The 26,409-nt window shown below is 36.1% G+C and overlaps 1 long non-coding RNA gene across 2 annotated transcripts in view; it reads left to right on the top strand.

Moving 5' to 3' along the window:
- Positions 1 to 26,409, top strand: part of LOC133215603 (uncharacterized) — a 107,484-nt gene that overhangs the window by 30,721 nt on the left and 50,354 nt on the right. Inside the window, exons 2-3 of one of the 2 annotated variants that reach the window (XR_009726421.1) lie at positions 2,211 to 2,326; positions 3,210 to 3,359. This is a non-coding gene — a long non-coding RNA (uncharacterized LOC133215603). Of the gene's footprint in view, positions 1 to 2,210; positions 2,327 to 3,209; positions 4,375 to 26,409 lie in introns of those variants that run through there. The other variant, XR_009726420.1, reaches the window with a different exon arrangement.

Below are 26,409 nucleotides of genomic sequence, written 5' to 3'. Positions count from 1 at the left end.
CATAATAAAGCTGCTGTTCTGAGATTTGCATTATTATGCCGTACTGGGATATATGCTTCTGCGCTGTGGCTAGAAAAGAGTTATTCCTAAGATCCAGATTTTGTGCACAGAAATGAGATTATTGTTAACAAAGTTTTTGTAGTGCTGTGCATTTACATAAGAGTTTACAAACATTGATATGCTGCCTGCCCTGTCAAAATGAAAGGAGGAAAATAACTCTTTTTCCTGGGTCTTGGGGTTTTTTAAAGTGGGTCAGTGCCTCCAGTGCACTAATTACAGAACAGCCTTTGGGTAGAAAGTTGCTGTAATATTTTGTAGAAATCTTAGTATCTCACATGTCTTATCTACCATCAATATATTGCAATTGTTTCAGGGTGAATGGTAAGTCACAAACCATTTTTCTTGAACATTTTGCCTTCATCCTGTTTGCCCCTATCACAAGTTATTGTCACTTACAGTTTTCTTGATGGGTCTGTTTGTATTTCCTCTCTCTGTTACTGTGCTTCAGAAATACTCCGGAGATAACACATGGTTTTGAAAAAGATCAAAGCATATATTTTTTCTTTTGTAATTTTGGATGGGAGCATGATTGTAGCACAATATCAGAATATGAAGCATAGTGTGTTAAAGGGTTAGAGACTATCAAACACAGGCAAATTTCTTCTGTGCTTAAGCCCAAAAGGACAAAATTTGCTAGGAGTTACATTTTTGAAAATATAAGGGATTCCTCTGCAATCAGTAGAACTACACTGTTGCAATTTCACAGTGAATGGGGAAGGATTTGTGAGGAAGTCTCTTTTGAGCTGCCAGACCAAACCCATAGAGCTTAGTTTTACCAGCTGCTTCAGAAAGGAGTGTCCTCGTGATACCCAAGATGTTTGAAAGTGTGCAATTGCAATGAGGCAGGATGTGTCTGCTGTTTTCAGTATGTTTGTAAAACTGGTGAGAATGTTGTGTGAATAGATTGAAATCCAGCAAGGTGAGGCAGTTGCTGGGTATCCCTCAAACATGTGGAACCTACTTATCCATGGACAGCTAAGTCCTGAACTGAAGGGACTGATGCATATATCCAGAGACTGTTAACCAAGTAAGCGTGAAAAATACAACCGAAGGTAAACGGAAGTGAAAAACAGGACCTAGTGAAGCATGTGTTAATCTTGCTGGAGATTTCGCCTTTGGCAATAGCATATTACATGTTGCTTCTAAGGAGTATGAACTATATTGCTCTCAACCTACATATAAATGTGTTCAGAGAGTAATACATTTACAACCTGGACAAAAAGGCTGTTAACTTTAAAGCTTGCGATTGCTTTCAGATTCCAAGAGACTTAGTCAAATGGCGTATTAGTAATTTATCAGACTATTTAATTCTACAGCTCTCAGACCAGAAAACAGTCTAGTGGAGGGAAGAGGAAGGTCAAGTCCAGTGTCTAAAGAAAGCAGGAACTTCTGTTTTCCTCTGTTCTTCTTTGTAATGGCAGATAAGCAAAAGTTGTCCTTATAAACTAAACGTGCAACATTATTTGTGTAGTCAGCAGGGAATACTGGGAGGAAGAATTCTAGTTTCTAGGAAAATATTCTCTCCTTTATCACAGACTGATAAAATTGCAAGAGGCTGGAAACAATGAAGAGTAAGTGTGGTATACCATTATATTTATGTACTAGGAATAGTAAATTTGAGTTTGAAATGCTTAGTTTTTAGTGTGAAATTATGCAGCTATTAAATGTGTTAATTTGCATAGTTTTTCTCTCATATATGCTCAGTTTTGAGCGCTTCCTCATATGTCCGTTTACAGATAATGTGGATTTTGATTACCCTTGAGTCTGAAGGGAGGGATAGTCCTCCTAACATGTAAACTGCCTAAGAAAACAACTTCTTCCTGCACAAAATGTGAGCAAAACCACAGATGAATTTGTGGTTATAGGCTGTGTCTATCCAGGTGTCTGTAAAAGGCTGAACACCCACAAATCATGTCATACATAGCAGGGTGGAAGTAAGACTCTGCATGTCAGAGTGGCATTTGGCAAGATGGAAAGACAAATAAAGGCCACAACTTTCAGGTCAAAGTGATAGTCTTCTGATAGGGTTTTGGATGTGGTCTTTCAGAGTGCAAACAGATACCAGTAATTCTGTTTGGATTTTTTGTCTTATGGATAGGTAAGAAATGTTTCAGATCTTTAACTATTGCTTATATCTGTTCATCTCAAAGGTCACACTTGCATCACAGCCGTGAAGTGTCTCCCAGACCGATCCTTGTGGAGCAGATCCAGAGATTCCAGTCCACCTGCAGTGTAGCTGTGCTCAGAGGACAGAGTGCTCAAGCCAGTAAGTCATAATAAACTGACTCTGTAAATTAACTCATTTATGGTACTGCGTGAATGGGATGCTCGCTGCCACATTGGCACAGCGCTGCACAGAGCCATGTCAATGTAAGAGTCCTGGGTAGCACCGTTCAGGGAACCCCATGAAACACTTAGATGCAGCTATGTCCAACAGCACTTCTAGGAAAAATTAATAAAATAAACTTCCAGCTCTGGAAAGTAGAAAGTTTGCTTTTAAATAATATATGCTAAATGAGAGCAATTAGTAGTGCAAAGGAAGCAGAGGGAAAGGAAGAAAATGTTGGGCCCTCTAATGCTTTTATTAGCATCATGGCCTGGCAGTGTTTGGCATAGATGGGAATATGCAGGCTCATGTCTCTGAAATAATCCAAATGCATGTATGCAAATCCATTACCTGTTCACTGCTTTATACTATAGCCAACTTAATGCTATTCTTTGAAATAAGCCTTAAAAAAGTCCATTTCTGCATGGACATAATGAATAGTTATTGTATTGTAACAATCATAGATTCTTCCGTGGCTTCAAGAAATACTATAATATATCAAAGAGAGATAGAAAAAAGGTACATTTTCATTTTAGCTGAACTTAAATAAAGATTCTATTATGCCTGTCTTTAAACTACAAAAACACATGTAACTGTACACAGAATCTTTGAAAGTAGCCTTTGTCTAGTATTTAAGAGTGTTAAAGTGTCTCATACTGAGACTGCAACTTAAGAACTTGTACAAGTCAACAGCTGTGACCTCAGTCAAGCAGGCAACTGAGTTTTCAGATAGCAAGCTGTGCCTCATTCTTCTTTGGCCAGAGCTATGTATATTTAATTAGTATCCTCTCACCTTCACGCTATGTGTTTTCCCACTTGACAGTTCCTGGCATCAAAAGAATGTCCTTGAGAAAAAGTCAGGCCTATTGACTCCTAAGCATATTATTTGACTTGCTGTTCAAGTAGTCTGAAGAAAGAGCTGGAAATAATGAAAGACACTGCAATGTGGAGCTGCCTTAACTGACAGTGTCAGGTGGGTCGAAGCTATTGAACAGTTCCTATTAAATTAGCTTACCTTCATCTCGGCTAGTTAAAGCTGGCATGCTGACAAATTAGTTGCATTCTGTATATAAAAGAGGAGAGGCAGGATGAGATTCCCATTTTGTAGCTTAGTGACAGTAGATATGTCACATCACAAGGTCAATAACAATCTGTCCATGGAAGAAATGTAAATGTTTGGCTGATGTCAATACATTCTGGATTAGATTGTGAAATATTCATTCCTAGAGCAGATGAGCTCATTTGCACTAATAAAGACCACTTTATTCCAACCCAGTTAATTACAATGCTTTATATTGTCTGTTTCAAAATCTGATTACAGCTTTTCTTTAGCTTTTCCAATATTAGCTCTTGCGCATTCTATATGCTATTTCTATCCAAAGAGTGTTAATAGAGAAAGTTAACAGACATGCTTAGAATGTGGAAAAGCTTAGGGGTTTATTTATTTATTTTTGTTCATCAGAACAGATGGATTTTACAGTTTTCTTTAGAGGGAGATTCTGAGTCTGTCATAAATTGTGTTTTAAGTTCAAACAGAAAGCATTCTGGTTAGTTGGTTGTTGTAGGTATACGTTTTCTTGTATGGTGGTTGGTTGCTGTATATGTAGAATATCCCATGCAACTAACTCAGATTTTAGGAATAAAAAAAGATGTAAGAGTGTTAAAGTGTTTGATCACAGTGTTCTGCCCATAATAAGTTTTCATAACTTTAATACCTTCTCAGCAATATGGTAAGATTTGGGGATACTTTTTTGCTCCTCTTGATGCATGCAGTTCAAAGTCCTTCCTTGCTAGATTTTGATCCTAAATTATTTGCTGCCTAGAAGACTGCATTTCATCTTTTGGGAGCAATCTCTGGTAAGGACAAGGTGACCTGTATTTAAACGCTTCTAAAGTATACTGCTAATTATGATGGAGCTACCTAATAATGTTCTTGGTTAAGTCAAGGTTTTGTGCATACCAGAATGAATGTTTTAGATGTTTTGAAACTTCAGGATTTTGAAATTTAAATACTGAAATCACCAGTTCAAACAAATACATTGCTTTTGGAGGGCTGGCAATGTTTCTTCTTTATAGTTAGCTTTTCATATGATGTTCAAGTCTGTGAACAGTTTCTGTCTATTCCTCTTCATAATTTATTTTTTTTAATGAAAATATTTCAGGGCTGTAATTATGTCCTGGGATATAACACTGAACCTCCTTCTACTGTTTTCAAGATGTCTGTAATCTGTGAAATTTCATTATCACTGAATTTGTTCTTGCTAAGTCAGTTAGGCACAAACCAATGCTCCAAGTGCACCACTTCTGGTCTGAAAAAGTTCTGTACTGTACAAGGTTTAGTCTGAGTATAGGTGGGGACATACGTTACCCAGTGCTACCACAGTACTACCCAACTGTGGCTGGGTTGGAATCTTCCTTCCGAGGAACATTCTGTGGTTAACACCATGATTTCTCCCATCACATGGCTTAGTGTACTGGTATAACATCTGGCACAACCACATGCATGTATTGTGCGTCCTGTCATGCTGGAGGACGAATTTATATGTTACAGTTTAATGCGTGGAGTTGATGTGTCTGTGCATTTCTGTAAACTTAAGTTCCAAGTACAGCCTCTGTGCCCTTTCTTCAGGAGCTAAGCCAAGTAAACAGCACTCTTTAACACAGTAAAGGACTTCCAGGTAATTCTGAATAGGCTAATTAATGTGGAAGTGAAAGGTCTGAACTGCTGAGCAATTCATACCTTAAATATTGAGGAAATATTTCATTGGGTTGTAAATCAGATAATGTGTTATTTTGTTCCTAGGATTAATCAGTGAAACCCCTCCTTGTATGGCACATTTGCTCTCATGTCAGGAACGATGTTTTATCGATATTTGTATTCATTTAAAAATGAAAAGAAACTGAAAAGGCAGTCATATTGCGTCAACATCTTACTGGGAAAACACATGATTCTTATCATAAATAAATTATCTGGAGTGATAAGGGAGCTGGTGTTCTATGAACCAACCTATCAGCTTGATGCCTTGGTATATACCTGGAGGCAGAAAAGAAAAAAAGTAACTGCTATTCCGTGCTTCAGATTCTGATGAACATATAATAGAATATGGAAATATAAAGATATTAAAATTATAAATTTTTCATCTGGTGTGCTCAGGAAGCTTGTTCTTTTTGCCTTATCCCATCTATCAAACCCATGAGTCTCTTTATTGAGGTTAGTGAGTCACTGGAATGAGCAAACATAAATTATCCACAGGTAGTGGGGTCTGTAAATGAATGAGCTCTCAGAAAATATTCAGAATACTTGTGTCTTCTGGCTTTCAGTTCTTGATGTCCTATTTGTATCTGTCTACCTATTTGTATCAGAAAATATGGAAGCATATTTTGCAAATGCAGTGGAAATTTGTAGTTTGTGGAATTAGCTGTAGAAGCTGATTTTAATTTGTGCCTGAGAGAAACCTATTATTGGCAAGCAATTTTAATCAGAAATGATACAACATCTGCTACAGAGGTATAAAAGTACATAAATATTTTTATATTCTCAGTAGAAAAATAAACATTCCTGGAATATCCGGTCTGTATTTTTACTTGTAAAACATCTCCCTACTTTTATCAACAGTTATTATTGACAGATACCACCTATACTTTGTGGCACTCCCTTAAATCCAGTTAACTGCACAATGAGGCCCTAAGGTATCTAAATAACATAACAACCTACACAAATATCACTTTTATTGGTCTGAAAAAGTGTTCATTCTATTGATGTTGGCAAGGAGTTGATTCTTTTTCATGGTGTTCCACGTATCGTTTTATACTGAATCTCAGTTTTAGACTTCTCTCTAGAGAGGAGGCACAGAAACACATGGAAAGAAACGTAGAACAAACTGCATACTTTCCAGTTGTGAAAATACTGTTTTGTTTGAATGCCTGTTAAAAAGAAGGTAGTTTGAACTCCGGCTTCTCAAATGCTACTTGGTGTATTGGGTCCATTATTCCCAGCAAAATCGTGTAGACGTTTTGCTTATGATGTCATTTTCTTCTCCCTTTCTTTCATGCTTCATATTTTGTGATATCTCTCTCCTGCTGTGAAAAAGTAATTTTCAAGAACTGAGAAAGAGGAGACATCTTGTATGCCATCAGGAAGATGAGTACTTTGTTCTTTTTAAAGAATGTTTTATTTGGTTTGGGGTATTTTTTACTTTAAACTAGAAATGTAGAAATAGAAATATCAAACATGAAAGTCATGTTTAGAGCATTTTCTTGTGCCTCTGTTTTCAGTATAGCTAGGTAAAGTGAGAAAATGATTCTATAATATTTAATTGAAAAGAATCCAAATTATTGTGTTGCTGAAAGATATTTCTAGCTTAGGTCAGTCCGAAACTCCTTGTTGTGGAGCATAAAAAGAAACCACAAAGTAAGTTTACTGGTCAGCAAAGCATTTGGTTGCATGATAATTGATTTTGGTTTGTCATAGCTATTTCTATGCCATTTGAAAAGTGTTATTAGTATTTTATGATTCTAAAAGTAATATATAAAAAATACTACTGCCAAGCTTTGTGAAGTTTCACTGGAAACAGATTAGGCTGCTTTCTCAGTTACTTTAAGTTAAGCAGCTAACATGCTGACTACTTGCCTTGGCTCAGAATGAGATGGCAGGTAGTTCAAAGGAGAGAATAAGGACTCTGCTTACTCTATAGTTTATAATGAAGTTTGAAATCATACGTGTATCTCTTGAGGGAATCCATTTGTAAAGTTAGGGCAACAGTGATAAGAGACTGTCATGTGAATGGCGGTTATGATATGACCAGTAGTGGCTGGTAAAATAGATTTCAGCGTTGACATCCTATTTCTGTTGACAGAAGGTATATTGCAGTCGTGTTGTGTGATAGAGGATATGCTGGCCAGAAAGCATTGGTTATCCCCATCTGTTTTCAAAATGTTTAGTGAAATCTGTAGCAATGAACCCAAATCTATAGCATCTTATCCAAAGAATAGCGTGTAATAGATCAAAATGTTAGTTTTGGCTATGTCCCAAAGCCTGGTGTGGAGGACAGAGCCACCACCTTCTGGCACAGGAATGAGGGCTGCCAAAAGTCATCTGTATTCCCGCTCCATAAAGTCCAGTTAATAGTAGACCTGTTATTTTCCTACACTGACCTATAGATATGAGGTGAAAAAAAACCCACAGCTTAAAAGTGTGACTTCTGATTCAAATGAGTTCCTGGAGTGTTATAATCTGTTTGCAGGATTGGGACACTTTGCTCCCAGACTGTCTTTGGCTATATTAATACACTTAAGCAGCAACAACTCTTAAATCTAAGCTCCCTTGCTAAGGTGTGGATAGCTCAGGCTGTAAAAGTTAGCAGTTGTTGGACATTTAGTCCATTTAGTAGTTAGACATTTAGTGAATGCTCTGGGGTGTGAGTGGATACTACCTGGAAGTTGAGGGAGCTTGAAGTTTAGGTTATTAGCTTAAGTCTTGAAAACTAAAAAAAATATCTCATTCTTGAGGAATCGAATTCTAAATACTTAAAACCTCTCTTTCACTTATGTCCTGCTCTCAGTCTCATGCAGATTTTCTGGCCACAATTTTCACTAGAATGTTTTTATGTATTCACATGGTGCTACTGAAGTGCTGCTGCTGAGCTTACAAGTTTTCTCAGAAAAGCCATGAAGTGGGGGCAAAATACTAATGGGATGCTTTGACACCACTCCATCAAATATTTAACCTTTTTCATTTCTTCTTCACACACTAGTTATTCCAGCATCTCTATTTTAATTGTTTAGGGCTCAGTTCTCACAAAGTGAAGTGGTATATTTGTGACCTACTTTTAGTGCCATCTTATCCTTAACAAGCGACATGGGAACTGGCATAACTGTAAGCTGCTTCCAGGTGCTTCTCACTGCTCAAAGGAAAAGCTGCTATAATATTCCTTTGATCCATCTGAAGAATACTTCCATTCATGTGGTTGAATTTTCACACAGTGGTTTCTAATTTTGTCATCAAATAGGTAAAAGGTAAAAGGCTGAGAGGAATAGATAACCCATTTAGTAAGAAAGAAACATCTCAGGCTTTAAATTGGCCCAGAATTTCCAATGAACCAGATTAGCTTTGCATACAGTCTTTTCTAACTGTCCAAAGGCTCAGACTCAAGCTAATTTCCTCCATGATGTCTGCTGTTCTGGTTGTTTATTACAAACTCACTGGTTGTATTAAGGTGTAATAATTGAGGACTACAAATATTAATGCTTATTTAACATTGCCAACAAGTAGTAATTCCTGTGCAGAGATGTTGCTGGACACTGCTGTACCCAGTACTTTAGGAAATTGCATTACTTTTCATTGAGAACTAATTTAGAGCATAGGAAGAGTATGCGGAACACTGAAACGTCTTAACTGTAGTTATGACCCCAGCATGTTGTATAAAAATTACTGGATGATGTAGGAGATTCTGAAGTCTCTTCTAACCTAACTTTTGTATTCGACCTACTAGACCATGTGGTTATTGGCAGTGGGAGACTTCATTCTAATTCTAGATGGAAATCACTTGCACCATCTCTACTATGTGAAATGCAGCTGGTAATAAACTGCCAGCTTGCTCACATTTCCGAATGGCCTTATAAATTGCAGAAAATGCTTCATGTGAGGGAACAGTACCACTATATGCTTATCTGAATAGAACTGACAATTATAACAAAATCTGCTGCTCCTTTTTTCTATTATATACTCTTGCAAGACAGAGAAGTGCTTATGTATAGAGTTTTATCTGAGTCTGCTGATAGTACTAAAATCTTTGGATTCTTGATGGAAATTCAATCTGCTTTTCTCAGTTTTCTCCTTTGCTTTATACATGTTCTTTCAGTGGTACTCTTGTAAACCTAGAGATATGGGAAGGTTTTCGTTCAGAGTCTTTTCAGACTTCCCCATCTCCTAAGGATTACATAATTATCCTGGAGACAAGAATTGATTGCAAAGAAAGTATTCCTTTTTGTGCCATTTCTGATATTTATTTTACAGTGTGCATTCATCTACTGATAACTATCCAATGGTATATACTATGATAATGTATTCTGCTGAATATAAACAGTGGTGCAACTTCTAAAGGTATTAAACAATGACAGCTTCTTTGAAAGGAATAGGAGTTGCAGGTATTCTGTCTCTGCCTACATGATTATATGTGAATTTTATACTTTATTGTGCTGTCTGGTACCATTATGGTTTAGCAAAACTATATCTGTCGGGAAAAGAACTAATCAGATAGGAAACTGAAACAGGATATAAATGATTTCGCTGTGTAATAGAGGAGAAATATAAAAATCATATTCATCACGAAAGGGAGAGAAGTGTGAAATGTGTTACAATTGTTTGTGTTCAAATTAAAGTTAGAATATGGACCATTCATGAGCAAAACTATAGAACATGAGTTCAGTAAAAATCATCTTGGCTAATCATACTTTGAGAATTATATAAAGTCTATTCTGCAGCTTAATTCTGCAGAATTAATCATACTAAATGTTAGGGCTAGAACTAGCAGGTATCTTGGTTGGGAGTCTAGGCCTCTATCATTAGAAATTAAATTATAGAATCCTATTTGCAAATGGTGCAAGCTTTATCTTGCAATTAATTAGATTTTGTCCCTGACAATTGCTGTCAAATAGCTATCTAAATGCTCTAAAGCCTTACTCCCAGCTTAGGTATGACCAGGCAGAAGCTCAGTTCAGAAACACTGAGTAATGGCATCTTAAGAATTTCTCACCATTCTGTTCTAATCTGTCTGTTTACCAAATACTGTCCCAGTAAGATTCTTTCCTATAAATTTAATTCTCTAAAATCTCTAAATTGTCAGGTGAATATAATGTGTCCACTGAAAAACTGGGCACATTTAACAAATGTGTTAAAGAAAAAAAAAAAGCACTGATTTGTTTTCCTGTACACTTCTACTGTGAACTGGGTGTCTTAAGTTACAGAATAGCTACAAGTAAGTTTAAATATTTTACTACCTCTAATTCATGATGTTTCATGTTTCATTAATGTCACTTTTTCTGTCTTGGGAATGTACTAAGAGTCACGGTCACTTTAAATTTCTATTCAGGTGGAAATACCTTTCATATATGTTTCATTCTGGAAGAGGGTTAGATGCAATTTAATGACAAGAAAAATCTGACAAGATAAACAAAGGAATTTGAAATAATTTCCAAATGCTTCTCATGGAATTTGCTTTATGTTACTACTTGCACAATAACTCCAGATTCACTTGATAGTTGCTGATTTGAAGATTATAAAATATTTAGGAGGAATATAGCATTCTTTGTCTTATAAAAAGCATGATTTATGGAATGTGACAAGGATTTAAGTCTTGTATAAGTGTAAACAGAGGAGATAGTTTATGCTGGAAACAGATGCATCAATGCATGCACAGAATGGGATTGGGCTCACAGCTATGAGGCTGGTATATATATCTGGGTAGATCTTTAGTTATTGGAATATAATTGAACAGAATTGTCAGCAGTTTCCACTGCTGGTTATTTATGGCACTGTAATCAGGTGCACTAACAAGAGCTGCATCTAAGAAAAGGTGTGCAGAGATGATAAATATTGAGGGTGTTTTCCAAAAGACAAAGAGTTACAGAATTCAATGCTTTTCTTGTTAGAGATGGAAGACTGTTAGGTTCAGCAGGTAGAAGAATGCCATTTTCATCTATAGCTTTTATGGACTTTTTCTTTAAGGTAACAAGGTTTTTCATTCAAGGTCATCTTTGCTATCTGTTGGGCACAAAATTTTTTGGAGTTTAAATTTAGCCCTGTTGTCTTTGAATTTGATAACAAAATCAATTATGGCTACTATTAAAGAAATTCCTGTTGTTTCAATGCTTTAGGTCCTATATGCTCAATAAAATTTGTGTAAACACTGTGTTTGATGTAATATTGAGGAGACATAGCTGTACTTCAATATATACATCGTTTCTAGCATCAACAAAGACTGTGAGTGTAAAACAAATACATGCAGCTAAGGATTTGTCCTGCAAAACATCATTAGCATATGTTATAAGGAACAAAATTTTTAATGCCAATATAGATATTTGTGGGTATGTGTAAGTGGCAGTCAGTAGTACTTAGGAAGGAAAAATTAAACTGTGTATGAAAACAGTTTTCCAAGTAGTCTATCTGTTGATATAAATCCAAAGGAATAATTTAATACTTCTAAATTCATTCTCAAATATCCCTAATAAAAATACCATCTATAATTATATCATTTCACCACCCAGACTCTGGTTTTGACAGTCACCTTTGATTGTCATCTGGTTATCAAAATAGAACTCAGTCAGACACTCCAGGTAAACAGGTATTCACCTACTCGGGGCACTAAAAATAAAGTTTTAACTTATTAATTTACACGGCCTAGGTTTGGGGTCCTTTTAAGGAGTTTTTCTTAAAGTGATGTTCACCCAGTCAGAACAATAAAGTAATATCCTTTCTCATTCATGAGCTCAGCCTTTCAAAAGTACTTCAAGTTGTTATTTTTTATAAAGCATCCAGTTCTGTATAGCAGGAATATTTTCCAGATTCTTTATTTAGTAAGAAATTTCATGATAAATCTGTTTTGGTGAATAAATTTTGTATTTTAGGCAAATTTTAGTATTTCAGAAATATTTCCCATTGGTGCATGAGCTTTTTGTTTCTTGTGAAGTCTTCATGTATTCTGTCCCTATGGTCTCCTAGACACCTTCGGATTTATTCTGTTTGTACTGCTACATATGCTACATATGTAGGATTTCAGTTCTTACTATACAGATCCTCCTTCCAAGTCAGAAGTCTTAAGTTGGTTGTATGGCAACACATTATCCTGTTAGACTTCGCTCAGTCCCAGTTAAGCTACATATTTTACATGCCTGAATAAATGCTTAAAAAGCATATTTTTTTGTCCCAGTTGCAGCCCTCTTAATATGATCTTAGGAAATGTTCCTTGATTCCAGCCTTGAAAATTTCCACTATTTTTCACTAGAATCTACTTTCTTACCAGAAGTGAGGTCTTAACAGTTGAAACTATAATTAAAGCTAGAACTGTGATGCGAAGGGAAGATTTGTTCCACTACCTCATCCATTTTCAGTAAAATGTAAAAGTAAAGTATTGTAAGTATATTACAATTTATGTTCATTTGTTTTGTGTCATACTAGTAATGTGATGAAAGGTAACCCAATTTATTATGACAAACTATACAGGTAATTAAAACCAAGTTCAGATCAAATGTATTGCTACACTAAATCTCCATTTAAAAGTAGAAGTAAATGTTCATAGTGTATTATAAATGTACCAGAGTTCAGAATATACACAGTTGTGAAAGGAAACAATTTTGAATGGTCTTTCAAAAATATTACGTTACATGAAACAGTTGAAGAGTTAATACAGCAAGCCTCACACAACTAAACTTTCTTATAAAAACAAAATTGCTGAAAGAGTAGTTTTTTTTTCTGTGTAGTCCTTTATCTGCTATCTGATATTTATCATCCAACTATGTCTACTTTGTCTCTTTTTAAGGACTTCTGAGTTAGGCACAATCTGTTTTCTTGGATGTTCCTGTTTATGTATATGTAGAAATAGCTTTTCTCCTTTGCTGTTCTCTGTCACTAGTCTTGGAAGTGAGATGATTAATGCTTGAAAGCATTCATACAAACTTCCAGCTTCCCAATTAGGAATTTATTTGTTACACTTGATATGTAACCAAATCTCAAATATCAGTTATATGTTGTTGAAATCTTTGTTCTGTAGCTTATGTCATACAGATTCTGTATGCATTTGAACTTCAACTAATGACTATTATAACTTATTCTTAGTGGTTTGGACACTGTGGTCATGTACTATAGAAAATGAAAATATTTTTAAAGTTTTTCTAAATGACCAAGCTCTTCCCAAAGGACTTTTCCCCCTTAACTAACTTGGCAAATCAAATCGATTCTGAGCTATCACATCCTATTTTTCTTTTAATCTGCTGAGCATCACAGGCTGGCCCAAAGTGTATCTACGGTATACAGACACAAGGGAAGGCAAAAATGCCACTCTCCCTTTCTCTCCAACATTGGTAATAAGAGTTCTTCCCTTCTTCTCTTCTTAATGTGGTCCACTGAGCTTGAAAGCATATTTAATTTCTTGTCTACTGACTGGATTCTAGCCAGACAGTTCATTTGAAGGTTTGGGGTAACCTTTTGCCTGGTCCTTGTTTGCCCCTCCCTATCGATTTGCTAAAAACCCTACTACAAGTGTCTGCATTAAGATAGAGACAAGGCATAAAGCAAGCATGACAGAGGAAGGTCATATGGAAGACATTGCTCTGTGGAACTGTGATCTGTGAAAACCAGGGATGTGTGAACTCAAATTTATAGGCTCTCTGTTGAGACATTTCCAGAATATTGCTTATAATACCACCATACTCCATCAATCACCTTTCTATGGGCTTCTTCTAACTCTTTTTTTTTTTTTAATGGGAAAAAAAAATATTTAGAACTTTTTATTTGTGTTCTTATCATGAATTGAAGTTTCTAAGCACTACTTACAGGGTTTATCTTTTTCTGATTTATTATTTTGTTACTTTTTCTAGTCCAGCTATTGTTCTAAATATTGCTTACTGTTGAGACAGGCAGGTAGTATTGCAAACAAAATACTATATTAAAATACCAACTCCTGCATAACAAACAGCTGAGGTTTTCTTTAAATGGTGCTGTCTGTTCACTCTTAATCTGTCTGTTATTAATACAAATGACAGTGTCCTTAAAACAATTATGTCTTATTTCTGCAGGACTGTAACTCCTTTAAAACAAGATGGACAGTGTTTACATAATGCTCATTTTTGTTCCATTTCTTGTCCTAAGTTATGATACACAAGTAAAATTACACCATTAAGATGGAATTAGTTTCTATCTGGCTTTTGTACAGAATTGGAAAAATCTACTGATAGAACAGAAATGAAAAATAAATTCTCAGTGTACCTAGGGAATTACAACTAGGGAATCAGGACATAAAAAGAGGATAGAAATGCCCTTATACAGGGTTCAGAATAGACTTTCAATCCCAGTCCTGACTGCCCCTCTCAGTCTGGGTAATAAGCATATGAGTGATACTTCATGTCTTCCCATCCTGTCAGAGTACTTTCTTCTATTTTTTCCGTTGACTATCAGCATCCTGAATTCTAGAATAAAATTAATTTTTCTGCTGAATTAAGTGATGTGACTATATCAAGCCCTCTTCAGCTGCATCTCCATTACTGCACAATAGGCCTGGGATGTATAAAATGTACTTACCGCAGCCTAGATTGCCTTTACAATGATCCAGAAAATTATGGTCCTACCTGCAGCTAAATATAAGGAAATAAACAGGTGATGTAAAAAGCTTAAAAATGCTGTTTGGTACACAGTCTCTCAAGATAATTAAGAATCATATCAGCGTAAGGGATGATTGGTAGTGCAGTAGGTCACAGTGGCTCTATGATTCTGGCTATAATACTTAACATCCCGTTTTATTTACACATTGTAGTGACTCATAAAAGCTTCCCAAAGACCCATTTCTTCACTCAAACCTGGATTCAATTTTTACAGAGGCTCTTTTAAAGACTGCAGTGGCATTGGGTTCTGGTATATGAGGGTCATGTCAGCTGCCCCCCTGACATGACCACTGTGCCTCAGCTCCTGCCTGGGCAACCTTGTGCCTCATTGGTGGCATCTTGATGTCCCAGTGAGTGACTCTGGAGTGGCACACTGTGGGTCTGGGCATCCTGTGCTTTGGTGAGGGCATGGCTGCCCAGTGGACCACAGTCCTTCTGCTCCTTCTGAGTGTCGCATTGTAAGATGAGGTAAATGTTTGCATTTAATGAGTTATAAATATTATTTTTGTCCATTTAAAACCATCTCTCCAAGACTTGGCTCCCACATGGAGAATGACTGTGCCTGACTGTGACAGGAGGCAGGAGCAAGCTCTCAGGGTGAAAAAGGCAACTGGGATTTGTATGGGGCTGACTGGCCTGTGAAGAGTGAGGGAACAGCTTCAGTCTGCACTCATCTCTGTCCGCTGCTTATGAACTATAATATCAAATTTAAAGGGTGTTGAGCCATGGTTTCTGTTAAATATGGAAACGAGGGAAAACACAGTTTTGGTAAAAAATACGTTCCTTAAGTAATTCCCCACTGTGGTGTGGGGATTAGGTTTGGGATTACTTTCAGAACTCGGCACGGACTTATTGTATAATTTTTGGTAAAGCATTTAAGCTTGAAATTTAAAATTTTCTATTGAGAAACAAGGTTGATAGTTTTCTGTCACGTACATTAGCATTTGCAAAGCATGCCATGTCTTCTCTACATTAGACCTGCTTTACCTGTGGCTAGATTTCTGTTTCTTTATGATTTTTAAAACTATACATTTTTTTTCTCTGGTCAAACTACTCATGAAAATAACATTTTTATCTTTTTAACTATGGAATAGAATTAACTCATATATATATGTATCTCTTCAAACCATAAAGATAGCTATGTATCTTTTGCTTGACTATGCGGGAAATGAACCTGCAGAAATAATATAAATGAGTCTCCCAGGAAAATGGAAGGAGAGGGGGAAAAAAGAAGAGTTCATCCAGTTGATCTTGATTTACCAGTTGCTGTTACCACTTCTGTTTAGAAACACCTGGAATATGTGCCATCAGACAAGACTTTCTGAATAGCGTGGGGGTTTTGTTCTTTCTGTTTTGGTGACTGTTTCTTAATTCTTTGTCCCTTGGTCATACATCAAGTAGGTACATGACCTTCCAGTCATCTTCATTCTGTTCTAACTCAATAGGACATCTGTACAAAGCTTGGGTTGTCTCGCCTTCATAGTTGTTCATTTCCAGCATAATGGGAATACTTCCGCTGTTACCATTTTCAGTGTAGAATTATGTGCTACTGGATATCCATTCAGAAACTTGTACCTATTGTGAAGATACCATTTGGTGTAGCTGTAAAAGCTTTTGTAAAGCCTCCACTAGGTGTGCAGCTTTCTGAGCTGCGCAGCCTTATTTATATATATATATTAAAAAAAAGGCACAGAAGAAGAGGCTGCTGTCAGAACACATTTGTCTGCATCAACTCAACAGGCAGTGCTCCTGGGTGCAGAAAATGAAATGGTTTCTTGTTTACCTAAGCTATGTGAATAATTCATTACTATTTTACATATCTTGTCATTGTAAGTCTACAAACGTCGTGGTAGGTGAACTTAAGCATGTTTGTGTTGTGCTACTTACTACTAAGTTAACTTCTACGTAACAAGTGCTAGTGTTCACTTTGTGCCTGGGTCTCACCTATATAGCAGGAAAAGCTTTAATTTATTTCCTGAGCTGAGTGAATAATTCATCAGTATTTTTTGCATGTCTTCTCACTGTCGGTCCACAAACATCATGCTGGAGGAACTTAACATTTGTCTTATGCTATTTACTACTACATTACCCTCCACATATCAGATGTCACTGTTCACCTCTCTGTTGAGTATCAGCTGTCTACCAGGAAGTACTTCCATTTACTGTAGCAGTATTGCTGAGCAGCTGGAAAATATTTTTTCTAACATGTGGCAGAACAAATTATTGCACAGGAGGGGGTTAATAGAATTGTCTGCCAGAGGAATAAATAATTGAAAGGACATGGATCTACTTATTAGCTTGATGTCCTAAATTATACCTTGTTAGAGGTAGGAAACCTATGCTTTGTTTCAACAGAAGCTGACTTAAGGAAACAGTGTCAGTATATCTGATCTTTTTGTCTGTCACAAATAGCTTAAGAAGCTGAAAAACTGGATATTGTAGTAATTCTCACATTCAATTAAGGTACTATTAATTTTCTCTAAGAAAGGTTTTCTCTGTTCGAGTGACACAACAGTCAGGAGGGCTGAGGGTAAGGTGCCATCTTTCAAAAGCAAAGCTACAGATGTTTTATGTTGGTCTGGCTAATACTGCTAATAATGACAGGACTCTTTGAAATTTAAACTGCTTACTGGGTTCTTTTCATTATTTTTTCCATACATTATTTTTTTAACGAAGCTATTTAAGTGATATAGCACATCAAGTTGCTGTTTTCATAGTAAACGCTTAAAATAAACTACATCTTGCAGTATGAAGTTGTACCACTTTTTCTCGAGGTTTTTGTCAAAATGACAGGGTTACTTAAAATTTTATATCTTTTTTTTTTATTTTAACATAAAAACAGACCTTAAGGCTGACTGCTTAGAAGAATACTTCTTACTCTCTGAACTTGTTTGCTGTATGTATTTCATAGTAGTACTTACAAAGATAGACTTATATGTTTTCATCTAGGAGGAAAGAATTATTTTCTTAAAATTAAGGGGCTTTTTAAAAAGAAAATGGAATGTATTTATTTTGCCATCTAGAAGAGCAGAGGTAAGGCAAAGTATAGAAATTGCTAAACATATCTAGAGATTGATTAGGTTGTAAAATGATTATAGGCTAACATTTGGGCAAGAGGGTTGGATATTCAGCAGTAAAACAAATAGCACCCATGAAAATATTAGTATGTACCTCTATGCACCTTCAGGCACTAAAAGTATGTCGACAATTTGCCTGTAAGTAAATTAAAATACAGGTTACAGACTTCCAAATCAGCTTACCTAAAAACTGATCTCAGCTACTGATGATTTTACTGAAACCTTATGTTCTTCATTCAGTCACCTTGGAGTACCAGGCAAAAGTTAATCCTGGGATTCTGATGCAGGACTGCTCTACAGCAGAATTACCCATAATTGCCTCAATTCCTGCTGACTGGTTATTTTTGCACCAGTGACTCAAATTAGGCACAGCTGGCCCTAGGAAGTTGGAGTTTAATAACAACCAATTGTCAGAAACCAGCTGACGGTCAATGTTTTTGTCTCAAACGGGTGAAAGGAACAGTGACTGCTTTCCCCCCTTTCCTCTCCTGCCTCCAAACAAGTAGGTATCTACTTTCTGAAGCTGAAGAAGAAATAAGTTGAGTAAGCTTCTTCCTGTGGGGAAATGTTCTTTTCCTGCTTTTGAACAGTTGCCATTATATTGAAATGTCTGTGCTAACCACATGAATATTTGATGGGTGTTATCAACAAAGTACAAAAAAAAAGTCTCATTCATTTTTGTACACAGGCATTGTAAACTGACCCAATTAAACTGAAATATTAAAATTAGGTTTATTCCCAGAGACTTCTTACTAGAGGGGTTGGTCACCCTGACAGCAGTGAAATCTTTGCTTTTGAAATGAGACTGACAGTGATTGTCCAGGTTCTGTGCTAGCCCATTCATACAGCTGTTGGATGATTTTATCAGAAAATGGCACTGAAATCCAGAACAGTGAAATAGCAGTTCACAAATCAGCCAGGGGAGAGTCTTACTGCCGAACGGGCAGCTCTCTGTCTGTAGATCGTATGATCACTTCTCAACAAGCTATGATTTTCATTTTGCATGAAATGGTATCTGATGCTCTTTTTCTTGGTAGAGATGGCAATGTCTTTTGTGGCAAACTGGGCAGGACCACTTTTGTAAGAACTTACAGTGAAGAGTACAGCTTTGTTAGAAACAGACTGAAAATATTTTGAGAACTCATCTGCTGAGTAAATCTAGGGATCTATGATGTTTAGTTGCAAGGCAGTACTTCAGCTGCATTTGGTTCTAACAAAGGGTACAAGGTTTTGCCAAATTCCCTATTTAAATTGTAGCTGGTATATTGTAAGAGTATGCACACGTGTTCCCGCATATGAGAAGCCTAGATCCATAAGTATATTGGCATCAGTGATCACCTGTCACATTAATATGAAGGAATCCCTTGAAACTAATGTTGCAATAAAAAAAGATCACTGATGGCAAAAGCCAAAACCCAAAGATAGCCAAAGTGAAAATGCTTGTTTTCATTCATTATTTTAAAACTATCTTGGAACAGTAACAGTGCATTCAAAAGCATTGTGCAATGCAAACAGGCATATTAAAAATAACGTTAAAGATTTGCTACCAGAATATTTAGTGAATCCAATGCTGCTTATGTCTTTCTTCATTATTTTGTAAGACCTTTAAAAATCACAAATGCTAGTGCAGAGACATAATATCAAGACATCCCCAAGGGTAAGTTGAATAAAAATTCCCCTGAGCCTGTAAATCTATTTGAGGGTGATAACCTAATCAGTAGTATGTCTGTCAAATCTCAAGGAAAGCGATAAGTAAAACAGTAATTCTATGAAATATGGACTTTTACTTATCTAGCTTGACCTTTCCTCCTGCCCTTTCACCTTTCTGCCCTTCAAGTCTCAAAAAATGGTTGCGTACAAAGAATAATAGAATACAGACTTCTACTTGGTAAGCTGGAGATGTTGAGCACTTCAATACCGCATTGAATCTCACCTACTGAGGATCTGTTTGGAAGCGAACATGATAAAATGAGCATAATGCAGTTGTATTCAATTGACCATTTGTCCTTTTTTGAAAAGAGAGGTTCCATGGGACAACAGGCCATGTATGATACTTTGAAGCTAAATTTTGGATGTAACATGGCCAAAAAGAAGTTAGCAATGGGTGTACTGAGCTCTGTACTGCCCTAGTTAGCTACTTTCAACTTTGAAACTAGGTCATTCCTCTGTATTACTCAAGTATTTCTGTGTTGCAATTCAAACAGTAATATTGAGAAACCTGAAGAATGAACAATAAATAGTTGAATCAAGGTCAGAGCAACAAGTTAGTTTGTATCGCAATTCTTTAATCAGTGTTGGTCCAGAACCTCTGGTGACTTGAATGGATACCAGCTGTCAATGTAAAAGCTTGACCAGTTCCCCTTAATGAGAACCCTTGTTTTTCACAGATATGCTTAATAAACATTCTGATTAAATTCAAGGGCCAATCAAGTGTCCTAAATGATGGAAGGGATGATTAAATCTTAAAACTGCCAAAGTGACTGAGGGATTAAAAAATGCCTTCACTCTTGAATGATATGACAGTTTTATACAAAACTGACAATGAAAATCAAGAAATTGCACACCAAATTTGACACAAACATACTAGTTTGAAGGAAAAAATGAAAGACTAGGGTATTTTTTTTTCATGAATTTCTACTTAGTCAATAAAATAACAAATATTAATGCTTGCATGAGCACTATTTCACATATAGGAAACAATCATATTCACTTCATTTAAGCTCTCTAAGTTTGAACAATGGTGCTATGAAGTTCTACAGATTCATTTCTCTATAATCATGCTATTCCAATTCAGCAGGTATAGTCATATAAACACACACATAAGCTTTTAGTAACAGGGATGCAATGTGAAAACTAAAAAATGGATTAAGAATTTTACTTTTAGCTGTTACTCAGTCTTTATTATAATAAATCCACTATTCCCTAAATTGCATCCATCTGTGAGTATACAAAGTATTTCTTGAGGCATAAGTGGTTAGAAGTCAGGGAAAAAAACAACCAACCGGTTAAGTCCCTGAGTTTGGTTTTGTGTTACAAAATCACAGTGGAGCACATAGCTCTCATGAAAGCCCATTTGCTCCTCCCGTTATGTATTTCCAGCTGAGGCACACATTTGTTTGATTCTTCCACTCCCACACACAATTTGCCAATACCATGTTTGAAACATATAAAATATTTGGGGAGCAGGACAGGACTATAAACTTCTCAAGTTGTTCTGAATGTAATTTACATTTTAGGTGACAGTTTAATTTGATTTCTTCACTGCATGAGGCTAAAATCCTGCAACTGATGTTCAGCCATCAGCTTTCTTCATATCATTTGTTTATTCCCTTTTTGGCCAGCTCACAGTGTAATCAGATCCCTGCTAGATCTTGTGTGCAAACCCCTTGGTCTGTTTCATGTATGTTTTTGTACTGATGAATTTGCTTGCATAGGCTTGTGTCTAAAAAAACTTCCTTGTTTTACTTACCTAAGTTACTGCTCATCATGCTTTTCTTTACTCAAATATAAAGCATGTAGTGGAACATGGCTTCAAATACCTTCAAAGAGATAGAGGAATGGCCTCAGGAGGATTCTGGTAAGTTTTCACTAATTTTTTATTTTTTCTATGACTTTGTCCAGTGTCGCTTAGAAGCTTCTAAGAAATATCTTGGTTTATCTGTGTTTTTCATTATTTGGCAAGGGAAGAGTGAAGAGGGATGTGTATGTATATGTATTAGGGAATGATAAACAAATACCCATATTAGAACAGCACCTGAATTATTTAAAATGTATTTGTAGATAGCTTTCTGGTTTCTGCCTGGATTTTAATAAGGTGCACTCTACAGTGATCTGTTCTTGTTAGGCTTCCTGTTGGACTTTGAAGATACTGGAGAACAGAATAAGATGTCGCAGTGCATGTCAGTATCTAGATGCTTACCTGAAATTGAACTTCCAGTCATATATTTTAATGTGTTACTGTATGCTTGTAATGAATGACCTAACTGGTCTACAAAACCTGCTTCCTATTTTGTGCATTATGTGAGGCAATGCAGTCTGTACCTGTTAAAATGGGTCACCAAGGGAGATCACTGGGTGAAGTCTGGGGAAAAAAAAAGTTTTTAGCCTTCTAGGCTTATTTTTCCCTCTTCATATAACTGTTATTTTTCTTATTTTAGAGTGCCTCCAGGCCCTAAGACAGATTTCAATGTTTAACTTATTTTCACTTTTGGGAAGCTTCGTTCTGTAAGTGGCGAAATCAACTCTGCTGTTTGTATTACAATTTTATTATTGATAGCTTTCATTGCATTGGATACTCTGTTTGGTTTGTGGTACCAGTCTTTGGAATATGAAATCAAGATGTACTGTTCACTGGCAGCTCTTCTTTTGTCCGCTGATTTGGATTATTCTTTTTTCAATGCACATAGTAATTAGAAAATTTAAGGCTAGAAGGAACTATCTGTGTTTGTGGAGTCTGACTTCCTGCTTTGCCTGATTATAGGATTTCACCTACGTCAAATCCCAAACTTCCCTGACTAAGCCCAGCCAGCTCTTTGAAAGACATCAAAACTAAGCTTTAAGGTAAGTCATTGCTGATAAGTTTTGTAGGAGACAAACATAATGGGTCCTTTAGAATTGCCAGCCTAGGTTGCAATCAGCTGAATACAAACCACATGTGAGGGAAGGAGGGTCCTTAGGGCAGATAAACTGTTGTTTCTCTATGTTGGCTTCCTGAGGGACAGCCTTACTGACCTTTTCCTGACCAGTTGAGGACTTACCTCTGTTTCTGGATGGTGTTTATTACGCTATTAGGTAAAAAAAAACCAATGTCACCTCTGGCTTTTAGTTTCCCAGTGCTCTTTGACTATGGCTGCTTTTTGTCTGCTTAATTACATATACTGCCCATTTACTCTAGCTATAGCTCTGTATCATTCTTAGTGGAAAAATTCCATGTATTAACTAATACAGGGCTCTATTGGAGGATTAGCTTCTGTTGGAGTAAGGTACTTATTGTATCTTTAACTTTTTTTAATTACTTCAGAGGTCTTTAACCAGAAGGCTGAGGTTAAGCTTTTGTTAAAATGTGTTTGTGGCCATAGGAATTCTATATGTTCAATTTCTTCTATCATACTATGTGCTTATTCAGAAATGTCTATTCTGGCCCTCTTTATTAATCTTGTCTATTCACACTCCATATAATTACAGTGTCAGTAAACATGGACTTGTTTTGCCTATTTTAACTGTTTGTAAAAAATCCTAGAAGACTAAGTTTAGTTGAGGGAAGTGGATCCCAAAGTAGCTTTCATGAGTTTCCAGACTCGTTTCAGAATGTTGAATGGTTTTCTGTTTCACAAAAAAAGAACAAACTTTTTTTTCTTTCTGACAAAGTGCAACTTGCTATTTTCCCTGAAAGGTACAGAAGGTGAATAGTGCAGCAGTTATGTTAAAAGACCTCATTAGGCAAGCAAATTAAATGTGGTTGGAGCAGAGAGCTCTTTATTTCTGGTGCAGAATTGGATTTCTAGTTGACATGGCTTCAGGATGCGCCTCTTCACTTGCCAGAAACTAACTAGCCACCAAAAGAGCTACAGTGTCATTATGGAAGTGTACCTATTTCTGAAGTGTGCTTGTTTGTTTTTAAAATGTTAATTTAATGGTCTTTCATATCTTATTTTGTAGTTTTCCTTCTGCAGTCTTACTCAGTGCCATATGCTTTTCAGCTTGATTTTCTCTATTTTGTTTCTGTATTTAGGCTGTACTAGGATGAAGCTAAGTTTTAACATGTTTTTAAGATACCAGGTCCACCTGTGATGATGCAAATTTCAAATAAATGAAATTTGGTTGATCTGCTATTATTACTGCAAACAGAAGTATCCATAAAGACTTATAAAGAAATGACCTTTGGACAGTTCAGATACTTTAATCTAGCTTTAATCTAGCTTTTCAACAAGGGACCTTTGTGAACTGAATTTGTATAGAACTGCTATAGCTTAAGTAACATTTCTAAGGAACTCTCCTGGATTTTATTAAGTTACAGAAAATCCAAATGACATGTAATTATTATATTCTTTGGAGTTATAGATTGGAAAATGCATTTATCAGGTACTTAAGGCCATCTTAGCTGTACACCCATCCAGATGGAGGATATTCTTTGTTGCCAGAGTTATAATATAGTAATGGGATTATTGCACTAGCATATTTTGCTTTCTTAAGTGCAAGCTCTCTTCCTCTTAGCTGTGATTTCTGATTGTCAAAGCTTATTTCATCAGCAGAGCCATCTCCTTAACACTTTACTGCTTAATCTTTTTAATTGCATTTAGGTTTGTAAGGACAAACCAGATTGTAATTAACTTCCAGGTATAAAAGATGTTTTGTGATTTCTAGTAGCTGAATAAGAGCAGGCACTATCATAGTACATGGTGCAAACAGGCAGCCTGTGTAGTCCTTAAGCCCAGAGTTGCACCTCTGCTCTCTTAGAGTAAGCAATGTGGTGAGGACACCCTTTGCCTCCTTAAATAGCTACATACCTCATGGGTTTGGAAACATAGCAATGAGGCAACCAGAGACTGTCAACAGCATCGTACCTGAACCATGGTGCTCGCTAGGGTATTGTCTTGAAGATCTTTATCTGTGTTCTGTAGGTTATGAGGAAGAGGTAATCAGATGTTATGCTTTTGGGGTGTGTTAACTCTGTGCAGGACGTTATGTGAAACTAAGTTCCTCATTCAAATAATACAATTGATGCAAAAATGAATGTTTCTGTTGCACAAGTTCATGCAAAATATTTTATTAATTTGTTTATAATTTTTAGTTTGGGATTTTTGGTTTTGAAAATTTTGTTTCCATAAGCAGGGTTAGGATTTTGCAGGATCTGTCATGTGGGCAGTGCAAGAACAAAACCAAGCAAAATTTTACTATTGCTTCTAATGTAGAACCAAACCCAAAACTGAGAGAATTCTGAAAGAGAAATATTTTTGCAAGGTTTTAAGAGACCGAATTTCCAGTGTTTTCCAGTGCTTTTAAAGTATTATTATTTTTAACTGGAAAATAAATACAGTAGTATTATTTATAAAAGCACTATCTTAAAAGGAATTTCCTCTGCTTCAGAGTTCCATACTTCCAAACTTGAAGTCTGACTTTTATGACATATTTTAAAATAAGTGCCAATAAAATTGATATAAAAATACAATAAAGATTTCCATTTATTTGGCATTATGGATTATTTCCACTTATTGACAAAGCTGTTTGCATCCTGTAACAATGCTGAAAAGTTTACCAAGACTTTAAAAACCATAAAAGCACAACTTTTGATCATTTTAGATTAGGATAATTAAGATATCATCCTCTAGGATATTTTTGCACTTTTATTTTTTACCAGTAAAAGGATGTTAGGACTTCAAGATTTTGCTCAGTGCTATACAGTTAACATTAACACATTAACATTAATATTCTGGATTTTGAAAGCATATTGAGGTCACTTATTGCCCTGGCTTTTTCTAGGATTTATCTGTCTTCCAGCATGGTGTGGGAGTTGTGCTGGAAGATTTTTGGAATAAGTCAAGCTTGGTTTTTATCACATCTGAAAGCAAAAATTTGAGTTGTTCCTGAAATCGATTGCAAACCATTTTAATGCCATAATTTTTAGGATACAGGAGGACTTTTAAACTGTAATATCCTTAATAGGAGGCAATTAATAAGTAGATAAATCGGGAAGCAAAAAAATAGTTCAGTTTTTAACTGATTCACTTTTAGTCTTTCTCTATTGGTGTTCCAGAAAATGCATTAAGAAGGTGAAACCATTTCCTGTAAAGCAGGAGAGGATGGGAAGATTCTTAATAAAAATATAAGTGGTTATCAGTGTTTAATTTTTCAGCAAATTTATTAATACACCTAAGGTTTTTAAAGTGCTATTACCAGCATATCTATTGGCAGGATGAGCTGCAGGGATTTTAATGTTTGTTACAATTGACCAATGTATGAAAAAAACCCCAAGCTTATTTGGTTGGTTAGTCTCGATGAGTTAGTGGTCCTCCAGATCAACAAGTTCCTGAACTGCACTGCGCAGTTAAAGGCAATGAGATTTTACACAAGAAATATGAGTGAATGGCAAGGAGAGAGAAGATGTTCTTTTCTAGAGAGTTAGGTGATTTCTCTTTCTAGCAATATTTACAATTCTGGCTCTTTCTCCCAAAGTTTAATGAAAACTTTCTATGAATAGTCATAAAGTTCATGATAAAATTAATGATAGAGCTAATTCTGGATTAAGGGAGCAGGTAATATCAAGTTCTCACCAGATGCTAATGAGTTACTGTTAAATGTCAGTGGTGACTGTCAGATGCTGGGAGTTGCTTTACGTTTGCTGAGGACCCTTTCACCATGTTTATTGCCTAGCAATGGCCTTAATGGTTCATAATAAAAGTTGGTCCAAGCCAGATTCTGTTCCCCACATATCTGGGAGTTCTAGGGAAAGTTTGTTGCAGCAAAGCAAGTATTTAATGCTACTTTCCTTGTGTATTCCACATTATGACTTCTGTACTTGTGCCTTCCCTGTACTTAAGGAGTGAAGAAATATGATGATGATTGCTGGACTCAGAT

This window comes from Neopsephotus bourkii, unplaced genomic scaffold, assembly GCF_033783945.1.
Source record: "Neopsephotus bourkii isolate Nb327-2 ecotype Australia unplaced genomic scaffold, CSIRO-AGI_Nbou_v1 NB_991, whole genome shotgun sequence".
NCBI classification, from domain to species: Eukaryota; Metazoa; Chordata; class Aves; order Psittaciformes; family Psittacidae; genus Neopsephotus; species Neopsephotus bourkii.
Note: the sequence above shows the minus strand (reverse complement) of the source record. Positions and strands in the feature narration are given on the sequence as shown.